Raw genomic sequence first — 11,256 nt, 5'->3', positions numbered from 1 at the left:
ACCTTTCTCATTTTCAGGAAGCACTGGGCTTGCAAACACCTATTACTAGCTCTTCACTCTTCTGTTTAGCCTTACTGAATTAACGGAAACATGTATTCCTACTAGAGAGTTCAGTGCTCAGTGTTGACAATAAAAAGCTGTGGTTCATATCATATAAACAATAAATCATTATTTTAGATTCCCAGCTTAGCTAAAACAATTATATGTCTACATAACACAGCACAGTCCTCAGCCTTTGCCAACCCATTTAAACAGCCCATATGGATATGCTGCCTCCTTTTTTTGTAGGACTATCTCATTTGAAACTCATTCGGATGTTATTCCAGAGCTTTGCAATTTATAGCGTAGACATGCACTGGATATATTTCAATATATCTCTGTCACTATGCAACAAAATATTTAAACACACACTTAATTCCTAATAAATGTTTTATGAGCAGGCACTAAATGTCAGTAATTTTACAGGATTAAACTTCAAATTGTTTTTTATTGCATTCCATTGGAGCAAGTTAAAACTGCTGCCTTTACATATACAATTACTAGTGGAACTAGGCAACATTATGTTATCCTCTTAGCTGTCTGATAGGAAATGCGGTTACTTGTGAGTTAATGATATATTATTGTCTCATACTAGTAAAACAGCAATTACATCTATATTTTTCACAGCCAAGCTTAATCATAAGTACATCTGTCAAGATCTCAAAATACACTGAAGATCTCTTCTGCTTCATGTGTGACTTTTCTCAGTTCCTCCTTTCCATTCTGCTGCTCCTCGAGTGACATTTAAAAATTAACTTTCCTTTCCCCAGATCTATGTCTGAAAAGCAGTCAACTGGTCTTCCAAGCATCACACATGCTTTTTTGTACTAGCTGTTAATTTTAAAGATGCAGTGGTTTACAATTACTTTGACATTTACTCTAGAGGATTTGTGCTCCTGAATACATTCATGTAATTTATTTATCCCCAGTTATTTTTGAAACTCAGATAAAGGCAGAGCTTGATCGTTGCAAGTTATTGGCCTTGAGCATTTGCTAACTACTTTGAGTATCCCTGTGCTTCTTGCACTACTTCTGCTACTATGGCACTTTAGCCACCCCTGAATGCTTAATAATCTTCTATATGCCTTCAATGAGTTTAAATAAATAGATAGATAGACAGATAGATTAAAAAATAATCTATATGTATAAAATACATCAAGAATACACACATGTCAGTTGATGCCAGTACTTTTTTTCTCATCCAATGTAGGAGCAAGGTATGAGTATTTAGTCTGTCACAGTAACCTGACAAACCAAATTATGGACTATGATTGTTGGTATACTGACAGCTTGCCCTCAGGTAAGAATAAAGGCTGTGTCAGACCCTTACATCCTTTTGCAGACACAGATAAATGCAAAAACAGCTAGAGATGCTCTTGCTGGATGCTAAGGAACCCTTGGTCTGAATACCGCAAAAGGCACTGACTTGCCTAGATAGAAATGGATTGGAAATGAATGGAAATTGCTCCTTCTGCAGCACAGAGGACAGGCCAGTGAGATGGCATAGAACTGATTGTTGCTGGAGTTAAATGGGAATGAGATGGGCTAATTTCTTTTAGAATTTTAAGGTTTGAGGATAGAAGCAAAGCAGTCCTTTGAGATGAATAAGGGATAGATATATTTTATATCTAATGCAGACAAGGAAGGTAAGAAAAAATCATCATGAGCTAGGAAGCTTTAATGTTAATCATTGCCCTTTCTAGTGGACAATTCTAATACAGCTCCTAAATCTAATGAAAAGCTGTAATTTCACAACCACTTTACAATGACATAAAGCAGGCACAGCTGTCAAAAAAACCTGTCTGTATCTCCTGCCTGCAAGTGCTCACTCTGTCTCCTATGACCCCATGTTTCTACTGGCACAAGTTGCATTCAGGCAGCTATATGCTAAAGCTCGTGAAGAATCTGATTAAAGATATGTCAGTTTAAGGTGGCCAGGAAACTCCCATTACAGTTTTGACTGAGTGAGAGAGTCTGGCCAGCAAATACTAGAATTTATTGTATATGCATCTATAACAAGTTGTGAAGACTAAATCCTCTTGCTCTATCATACATTAGTGATCATAAAAAAATGCATGTCTATCATTTTTTTTTGGTGGTGTAAATCCATCTGTTCATCTCTGAAAGGCTCATTTTTTATTCTCTTCTGCAGTTGGTATATCTATGTATTTACTTATCATACTTTTCTGTAACTGCCAACACTCGCCATTCTGAAAATGAAAAAAATATCTGAGAAAAGCTTTTTCATAAAAGGTTTGAACTTCATAGGAAGTACAAGATATTTTCTCTGCTGTACATCCTCTTCTTCTACTTCACATATGTTCCTGGTAAAGGCTATTTACATTTTTTTCTTTCCTAGTTTGTCATTGTCTCTGTTCAAATAAGTAATCTCTAAAGAAGATTGACAAGAGGCATAAACTGGGGAGGTGCTATCAACATCAGCTGTAACAGGCAGATTTACAGCAGCTGTAAGCCTGTTCCATTATCATTACATATATTAAAAGTAGAATCTGATAAAGAAAGTGCTTCTATTTAAAATTTTATAAAGCAAATAATTTGCTAAAGAGCAACTGTTACTTTTACCTACAATCTGTCTGAGATTTCAAGATCATTTGATCACAGTCAACAGTGTCCTCATGCTTGCTTCAGAGCAAGAGTCACTGGTATTTTCTCAGAGGTTCTTCAAGTGGAAGAGAAAGGGAAAGAGGAGGCAAAAGTAGAACAGGCAGGCAAATAAAAATTGAAACTAGAAATACACAGACTAGCAAGAAGGAAGGTGGTGGTACATCCTTTGATTTCTTCAGACAAAGGTTGGTCTTTTGATTTCTTCAGATCAGGGTTGGATGCCCTTTCTCAAAGATTGATTTCACTGAGATAGAAAGTTATTTACCTCAACAGAAGAACATATGGATGCAATCCCAGTTTATACCATCAGCATACAGCTGCAACCACCTCACATCAGCTGGGAGCATAACTATACCTGTCACTGCTAATGTGCAAACTTTCTGCTCTTCTCCCGTTCCTGCCCTTTCCTTGAGAAACCTGTAGCTGAGGTGGGTGAAAGTCTATGATTAGTGTCATAAAGGAGATCTGTCAAAAGCAAATGATAGATCCCCTCCGATCTTAAAATGTATTTGTCTGCAATTAGCATTACCTTTTCTAACTGTACACAGTAACAAAGGTTATATTAAATAAAACCAATATTAAATGCTGTATCTAATATCAAATGCACAACTGTAGTCATTATGAAAATGCTGGTACTCTCCTTCTACCTATTAATAACTGTAGATTGATGTTAACAGTCTATCATTAAACAAAAATCCTCATTCCTTTGACAGGACCTCTCACTCTCACACAATAGAATAATAAAGAATAATTGGTTCTAATGGCATCCTGGCAAGGAAAGTCAGAAAACAAGGAACTCTGTCAAAACAAAACAGTTTCAAATATCAAAACTTCAACATCAACAGCTGAGGAATGAACCACATACAGAGATTTTTCAGTAAATATATCTAAAAACCTGACTTGTCTAGTCATAATTTACTATCATTTATTTTTAAAATTAGTTCTGTAGTGGTGGTCTTTTTCTTTTCTTAAGTGTTAACTGTTTTTTTGCAGGCTAATAGCTGTAATCTTGGATAGAGGCATGCAAAAATACAATGCAAAAACAGCACGGCATGCAAGCCAGCTATCTAATCGAGGATGCACCATTTTGTCCCTTCATGGACTACACACACAGCAACTGAAGTCACTAGAACCTGCATTAACATTAAGCTCATATAAAATACTATGCAAGCTTAGTGCATCATCAGGCTTTAAATATGCAATTTACAGGAGATTTGACTCTTACATCATTGGGATTCTTCTTTGTGAATTGCCATGTTGTTGGATCATCAATCAGGAGGATGAAGTCTCAACAGTGTTGGTGTGCAAAGCATAGGAACTTTAGACTGTTTCTTACTTAGTTAAGGTTTTTTATTACATCATGTTGTCTTAAGTTGCCATTGCTGTCAGTAGAACTTGCAGAGGTCTTTTTTGCTGTGAGTTTTTCTGGTTTGAGGCAATATTTCTATTTTATGTCTTCTGTTACGGCACTGCCTAACTGTTTGACTGTTACTGTTTACCTCTGGGCACCATTCAATCACTCAGCAACACAAGTTTGATCCCTGTTAGATGTGAACGTACAACTGCATATTTGTTGAAATGCTAGGGTACACAATATGGAGTTTATGTCAGCTTATATATTTCTCTGTGTTTTACACAGTTTGCAGAACCTTATCCAGCACAAAGCTTTCCAGTAACAAGTTAACTGTCAATTTTTTCTGAAGTCAAAAAAACATGTTTATATCAGATCAGTGCTTTGTACCATGAGGCTGTGACTTTCTGATCTTGGCCTATAAGCCTAACACCAGATTTTGTTATTAGATCCCATAGGTACCTCATCAGCTGGCCTCATTTATACTACTTTATGCTTACAATAACATGCAATATTCCGCATACCTCATTCCAGTTGCAACCAAAATTCATGAGATAAAATGTATATGCATAGCAATAGAAATTCAAACTACTGCTGTTATAAAAGAACAGATGAAAATGTGTTTTCACATGATGTGTAAGTCATCATTGCAGATAAACATGACACATTACAAAATAAATTATTATTATGTGCTCCATAGTAGAAAAATTGAATGGGTGACAACATATTGGCTCTCTAGAGCTCTAGCTCTATTAATAATATTAATTGTTATTTCTCACCCAAACTGGTAAAAGCTGAATAATACATGATCTTCTCATATTAACCTTATTTAACTTTTATTACTTCCTGTGTTCCTGCTAGCAAACAAACAAAAACACTGCAAAGATGATTAGGCAAATACTTCCCTCAGAAACATGCCCTTAGGCTGATCAAATGGATAGTGATATAATCCGGCATGTTTTGCAAAAACAGTTATCGTTTTACAATATCTCTGTATTTATAGACTATATGGGAAATACTTACTACCTTGTCCAGTATAGCATAATGTATTTGTGTATTACACGCTACGGTTATGAAAATAGTCTTATCTTATATATTCAACTCTTTTAAAATTATTCCTTAGCTCCTAATAGACAATGATTTATTTTGAAATTTCATAGGGAATAAATATATGTAACAGTCTGAGTACATCAGCCTTACCTGCTCTGTCCCCATTGCACAGGGTTTATATGACATTCCTCCATAGTTGTCCAGTCAGCTCCGTATCATCAGTACAAGTTAATTACAGGCTCTATCTTACAGTTAAAGCACTGATGAGTTTGTAAATAAAAATGCCAGTGATTTATTTCAGGGCCCCAAGTGCATCCACAGCCCTGCCTGTCCCTGCTCCCCCCGCCCCTGGGCTTCCCCCCACCTGCCAGGGCCCAGGAGCCCACCTCAGCCCCCTGAGGCCATCAGCCCCAGCCCCAGCGATGCTGCAGAGGGGCCGGTCTCCAGCCCCCCCAGCCCTGCCCTGCCCAGACATGGGCCCCCACGCCAGGCCCACCCGCGGGCCCATGGCGCAGCCCACCCTCAGCCTGGCCCTGTCCATGTGGCCCCGCCTGGCCATGGCTGACCGCTGGAGATGCTGCTGTTGCCCACCCCAGGCACACGGGAGGGGTCGGTGCCTAGCAGACAAGACGAAGATTTCCCTAAGGCCTCCTACACTGCTGTGCTGATACCAAGTCTCTCGCCCAAGAACCTTGGAGAAGCAACACTTTTCTCCAAGGGAGGAAGAAGGTGCCTTCGCATAAGCCCCAGGCCATGGCTTTAGCAGTGGCCTGGCAGGAGGAAAACCCCTTCAGCTGCACCCCCATGTATCTGAGTGCATCCAGCACAACAGACCTGAGGCAAACTCACAGCTGGAGAAGAAACCCTCCACACTAATGCAGACACATCTGCAGCAAAGTGTATGGGGCACCCAAATGTGTCAAGGAGGAGCTGCAAGGTGTAGCTTCTCCCTGCCATTCCCACCACATGCGGGGTGGTCTCAGCCTTAATGCTGTGCTTCGTGACTTTGCTCACCCATTCACATCAGAAGCTGGATACAACTCAGGTCAAAGCCTACACCAAATTCAACCAAATGGAGAAGCCCAAACCTGTCCAGACAATGGTCTGGCAGGAGGAGTATGAGCAGAAATCTCTGCTCAGTCCTTTAAGGCTGTGACTTTAACATGTTAATTAAAATGATGGTCTCAGCAGTACTCGCCTGATGAATGCTTTATGTCAATTGCTCATGGCTTTAGCACCAGACATTGCACAACTTTCTCTTAGGGTCCTTTTTTAGATGTTTCTGTGTGACAATTTACTCTCCAGCTAAAAAAACCCTAAGTGTTCATGACTGTAACATGGCACTCTCTTCCTAGGTTATTAGTTGTACTCCAATGCAAGTGAGAGAGCTAGCAGCGCTCTCACGCCATCCACCTAAAAAAGTCTGATTTAAAGGAAAAGGTCAACAAAATGACATTTTGAAATACTCCTGACCCCAGAGTTATTTAGTACTGCTTTCCTATTTGTTTTCTTTGATTACCAGATTATGTTTTAAATTGTCTCCTCTGGTTTTAGAGCTACTACAATTAGGATCATAGGAACCTTTGAACATTTATATTTGGCAGAAGTAAGCAGGTGTGTGTTAAGATTAAATACACAATATTTGGGAAAGCCAAAGATACATGTCAATTAGATTTAAGAAGGGAAGTGTCTGTTTAACTGTTCAAGGGTTTCACACAAAATGTCAGGAAATATTCTTGTAGACTACAGAATTCTTAGAAAGCCATGGAATTCTTTTTTCCACACTGGGCTGAGATTTTCACACAGAGATACTTTATTCCTCAAGCACTCTCCTTTCGACCCGAACTTCATCAATCCACAGCTGAGGACACAGATATTAATTTAAACAGATCCTGAATAAACACGTGCCTGGAAGAACACACATTCCCTAGCATCTACTTACTGAAGAGAGGAAGAGGACTATAACGATCAAAACAGGAATCCTCCGGATCAGGGAGAATGTACCTTATTAAAATTAATTCATGTAGATGAAGGAAATGGGTAACGTATTCCTCCAAGTCATTATTTCAGGCTTCAGCTGAACGTGGAGTATCTTGAATACTCCTTGGCTATCCGACTGTCAGGGAGGACATTGAGCCAGCAAATCTTTCATCTGAAATTCTTTTGACTAATGGCTCAAAGGAATGTAATGACTTTCAAAAAGAGTACGCTTGAGCTGTTGCCCATAAAGCCATATTTGGCATTACATAGAAGATAATTAGAGGTACCAGCCCTCCATAACACACCACTGTGTGTTTCTGGATGAAACAACTCACCAAGTTTCTATGGATCAACTACCAAGGCTTATCTCTTCTAAATAAGACTAAAATTCTGTAGAGTATTTAATCAGATTAAAAGGTAAATACTGAGAATACAAAAAGTCCAATTAATAATCTTTTTTCCACTTTTCCTTTGTCTTTGTACACAACTAAGGCAGAGGCGCTTTGTATGCAGCAAATGAAAGTGAGCAGCCAAATTCAGCAGGAAAACAGAAAAGGAGGGAGAAAAACTCAGGCATATAGTTTTTCCAGTGTGTAGGCACTGGCAGGGGTCAGGAGAAGACACAATGCTGAGGAGGGGAAACAGGAAAGGAACCAAACAAAACCCATTTTTTGCTTAGAGTTTGATTACTAGAAACAAGACACGATAGTAAACAATGACTACTTGATACTCCCATCTACAGCGCAGGTAAATCATCTGCCATTACTTCTAAGCTACCATGAAAGTTTCCCACTGTCTCCAGTGTACTCTGTTTATCTAAGAAGAAGATTAATGTGCCACCTTTATAAACTGTTTGGCATGGATGTACATTCACCAAGACTATGCCTCTTAACTCACAACCCTTACATTAAAAACCATGTATTGTTTTTTAAAAAATACCATGGCATGTTGAAATAACCTGTACATTTGGTAAGAGAACTCTGTGAAAAGACCATACTTTTTTGCTCTATCACAAATTTATTTAAATGTCAGAAATCTGACCTTTATCCTCATTCTTATCTCATTTTGAGTTTTCTCTTTAGCACTCCTCAAAGTATTTGTTTCCAAACTTATTTTTAGTCATCTTCTCTGACTCTGTCACTTAGCTGCTGAGTTTATGAATGTAAACAGTCAGCCTAGCAAACTGATAAATAACTTTGAATTTGGCAAAATGACTTGCTGAAGTATGAAGTAACAGTTGTACTGCTAATCCTTTCCCTTATTTCTTACCCCAACTTACTTAGCTTTGCAGGCACCGATTTAGGATGACTTTGGAGGAAAGTGGTTTTTTTTTCTCTAAAAGGACAGCATTAAGGACTGTGGAAACCTGCTTGTGGGTTTTAGGAGCACTACTCCAATAAAAATAACAAAATGTATTAGACACACTGTTCAGGATGTGCTATGAGCTAAGCCTGTACAGAAAAAATGCAAGGCACCCAAAAATTGTTAAGGCATGCCAAAAATAATGGGAGTGACAAAGTACTGGCCTGCATCACATAACTGTGAGAGAACTGTGACTAAGAGCCAAGTCCCCCACAGCTGCTGCATTAGAAGATGCCATTCCAGCACCTGGTGCATGAGATTGCCTGGGACTTCAGTAACAATCTCCAGCCAGAGCTCTGTCACCAGGAACATGGCAAGAAGGCAGTGAGACACATCTCATGGGTCTCTTAGAAGACAGCAACATCATGTCTCAGTTCCAACAAGTGACAGGTGATGTCATGGGGCTTATCATATCCAAGAACATCCAGGTCCCGGACCACTGCATTAGTTACACCACCATTTTCTTGCTGTTTTTCTCACACTGAAAGCAGTAAGAATTACAGAATGGTTTGGGTTGGAAGGGACCTTTAAAGTCCAACTCCCCTGCAATGAGCTGGGACATCTTCAACTAGATCAGGTTGTCCAGAGCCCCATCCAACCTGACCTCAAATGTTTCCAGAGATGGGGTATCTACAACTACAAAGAACACTATATTTAACATCAATAAAAGCAGATTTTTACAAACAACAAGCAGTTAAGATACAAAACAATCACAAAAGAATAAATTCTGAAGAAAGTTATACCAAAACAAGCTTTCAGAATGCAGTGAAAAAAATACCTGTTTTCAGTGATTTAACTAAAGCAGTCTTGCAACTGTAGTCACAGAGCTCTTAGAGGCAAAACCTTGTAACACAATCACATTCGCTAAAAACCTCATTAGAAGCAGTGAGGATTAAGCATGACCAAGTACAGTAAACAGACATACAGAGCTACATAATGTTTTAGACACCTACTCCAGCCTGCCTGTTCCTGGTTTAATGGAACAGAATGTCTCAGGGCTCCTAATGAGATGAGCTTGCAAAATGAGATGTTCTGGTGACATCTGTTTGGTGTCTCTGTGGAAACTTTATTTGACTTAGGCTGATGACTTGCATTTGGATAAACCGATAGTTTCTCTTGCTTACATAGCGTCAGAGCTGGTAACCACTTCAGCAGGACTTAGGGACAGATGTAGTCAAATGTGACTGATTTACTGCTGATACTACCTGTAAAAGTAGACTTTTAATATATATCAGACATGTAAATGACTAGTTCTGTAGAACTGTGATTTGTATTTTTATATATAAAAATGTAACTCATACAAGGGAAGGAGAGTAAGCAGAAATTACAAAGTAAAACCTGAAGCAATACTAAGATGAAATGTAGAAAACAGAGAGCAGAGAACAAATGTCCTCTGCTTTCTGCAACTAGACCAAAAAGTCTGATAAATATGTGTTGGCTGCCACTCTAAAAGGCTGTTGAATAATTCCTTAACTAAACTACTGGTGGTAACATGCAAGGGGATTTTTTTGAACAATCACTTTACCTGTTTTTTAGAATTAATTATGCTATATGTAGTGTGTATTAAACAATGTATTGGAATATTTGTGCATTGTCTAGACACTTCTGAATGTATCATTATTCCACAAATCCATGGCCTATAACAAATGAGATCATCCTTTTCTTTTCCTTTTTCTTTTCTCAGCAGTAGGAATTCCAAGGAACCCTGGGTATGAATTTAAGCCCTCAATTTTGTATTGTTAAAGAGATAGCAAATGGGGTCATGTCATAGTGATAGACATTGTAGTCAGATAAAAGTCAGATTTCATGACATCAAAAGCTTATCAGGAGATTTTCCTCTTCTTTAGAGCATACTTCATTTTCATTTTCTGTCTTTACAAGAACATTGTTCTGTAGCATGGAGAGAGGCGGCGGAAGCAGCAATTTGAACACTATTTTGCAGTGGGACAGGTAGTCAGATCCAATTTCCACTGAAATAATTTGAAAGACTCACTAATTTCCTGAGAAGCTAAATCAGATTTTTTTTAAAAAAAACAAAAAAAACAAAAAAAAAAAGGCAAAATAAGTGACAGTTCATAACAGAACAATGGCTGCTAGGAAAGTTTACTGACCTGCTAAATCACATAGTGATATATCCCAAAAAATTGCATACTGGAGAACTTTTCAACTGCCCAGTGATAGCTGGCATTCCCAGTATCCCATTACTTCTTTCAGTATCTTTTACTGTTACATACTCATGGTTTTATCTTTTGCTTTCCTTCAGCAAAGTCCAGATGATTAACTAAACAATAACTTTGATTTTGCTCAGGTGAAGTACATTTGAAGTTACAATAACACTTAGAATAATAAAATAGAATTTGGTCGATAGGAACAGTTTTTATTGTTTCATCCAATGAAAACAAGGGATGCCCTTGACTTAGTCATCTACGTAAATAAGCAGTAATAGACCAGTATCACCCTTATTTGCACCTTGTTAATTTACCATCTTGCATCTTAGAATGATGAGTAATACAATTCTTGGTTTTAGAAATAGTCTTAAAAATATTCCCCCTTTTTGTTCTCTCTCATGTGCACTAATTGTTGGAAGGATAAAAGTAATTTAAAAACAGTTTATTTTTCAGTAACAGTGGGGGGTCTTTTTACAGACTGGAAAAGCAAGACATGAACAGGCATTCAGTGCTATAAGCTCTACTTTGAATAATACACACTTTTTTAGAAATCTGAGTCACCAAGCAAATAATATGCTCCATTTGCATCTTTTTAGCCAAGCAGAATTAAATACAACAAATATCATTCATACATAAGAGGAAAAGGACTACAAGATTTAAGTCAAATTTAAAAACTAAAAT

The sequence above is a fragment of the Falco rusticolus genome, chromosome 3 (genome assembly GCF_015220075.1).
Source record: "Falco rusticolus isolate bFalRus1 chromosome 3, bFalRus1.pri, whole genome shotgun sequence".
Lineage (NCBI taxonomy): Eukaryota > Metazoa > Chordata > Aves > Falconiformes > Falconidae > Falco > Falco rusticolus.
Note: the sequence above shows the minus strand (reverse complement) of the source record.